Below are 1,529 nucleotides of genomic sequence, written 5' to 3' on the forward strand. Positions count from 1 at the left end.
TTGATATCAGCATCCCACAGCTCTGAGACAAGCTTCAATCTCTCTTCCAATAGCTTCTTCTGTGCAGAAGCTACAAGCACTTGTGTTTCTGTGGTCTGTACCTTCTCCTCTGAAGTCTCTAGTCTCTTCTCCATGATGGAGAAGATTCACTCCAGTCCAAGGATGAGCCCCACACAGGACACCTCGTGCCTTTTGGGGCAAACATACCCACTAGCACATCATAGCGCCTTCCAACAGCCACTGTGAACATGCCCACCAGCACATCATAACGCCTTCCACACTGCCCATACCAAGGGCATTTCCCACTGCCTGGGCTGGGATCTGTAGTAGCACAGCTTCATAGTTCACCCCTGTATAGTAGTCCAGACCTTGAGCAAGGCTCAGATGAAAAGAGAACTTGTTGGCAATGCCAAACAAGATCAGATACTTAAACATCAGCTTCAGATCAACCAGGTCTTCCAAGGCTTGCTTGTTTTGGGACAGTTTAGGATCCTGGAGCAGGTGCTCCACCAGAGACACACTGCCATATTGCTGGACATAGTCCCCATATTGCTGGACATAGTCCCCAATGTGGGTGCAAGGTCTTTCTCTTGCACCATGTCATTCTTCACATCCTCCCAGGATACCTTGTCCATTGTGGCCACTGAGGAACAGATGGTACAGTACTTGGAATTAAGAACACCACAAATAGTGAACATCCCATCTAGGATGTGCCAGTCTTGACTTTGACCAGGAAGTCTATCAGAAGTGAATTCAAGTTCTCACACATGATCTTCAAGCACTCTGCATCAGGGATCATAGGGTCAAATTGCCCAGCAATGTCATAATCACACTAGTAGAATTCCCGGGATAGGCCACGGGTCCTGGTTGGGTTATCCCGCCTACATGCCTTTGCTAAATTGGTAGCATATAATTTTGGTCATTTTATTCATTGGTACATACTGAAGAAAAGGAATAGTGAATACATAATCAAGGGACAGCAACTCACCACCCTTCAGATTATAGATAAGCTTAGACTCTTCTCCATACTTTCCAGTCAGGATTTTCTTTAGTTCAAATATGGGTGTATCAATCCTTTCTGACCATGGCATTTGAAGTAGCGGATGATGACATCAAAGACCTTCTCCCTAACTACCATGTGCCAGTGACTGTAGTCTCTTGTGCCATTGGGGGTTTTGAGTATAAACTTAAAGTGGGGTCAAAAATTAATTGAGTCATTTGCCAGTCAGATAGTCTTACTAAGGCTGTAGCCTTAATTGAGTGTATTGATATATTTTTAGTTTTAGTTTTTTGGAACCAAGGATTGAACTCAGGCTACTGAGCTTGCCAGCGATACACTTATTCCACTGAGCCATCTCCCTGGCCTTGTATTAGTATTCTGAATGTATCTTTGAAATGAAATGTGTGGCTTAGCAAAAAAAAAAACAGGGGCCTTGGATCAAATCTTCTCTTATCCTCATGAATCCAGAGCTGTAAGGATATCATTTAAAAACACTTAAGACTTGGATTTAAGGGTCTTGAGAGCTGAA

General features: G+C 43.8%; 1 pseudogene; it reads right to left on the bottom strand.

Moving 5' to 3' along the window:
- Positions 1-11: 11 nt before the first annotated feature.
- Positions 12-1,138, bottom strand: LOC101569873 (annotated as a pseudogene).
- Positions 1,139-1,529: the final 391 nt, after the last annotated feature.

Source organism: Octodon degus, unplaced genomic scaffold (genome assembly GCF_000260255.1).
Source record: "Octodon degus isolate 3935 unplaced genomic scaffold, OctDeg1.0 scaffold05496, whole genome shotgun sequence".
NCBI classification, from domain to species: domain Eukaryota; kingdom Metazoa; phylum Chordata; class Mammalia; order Rodentia; family Octodontidae; genus Octodon; species Octodon degus.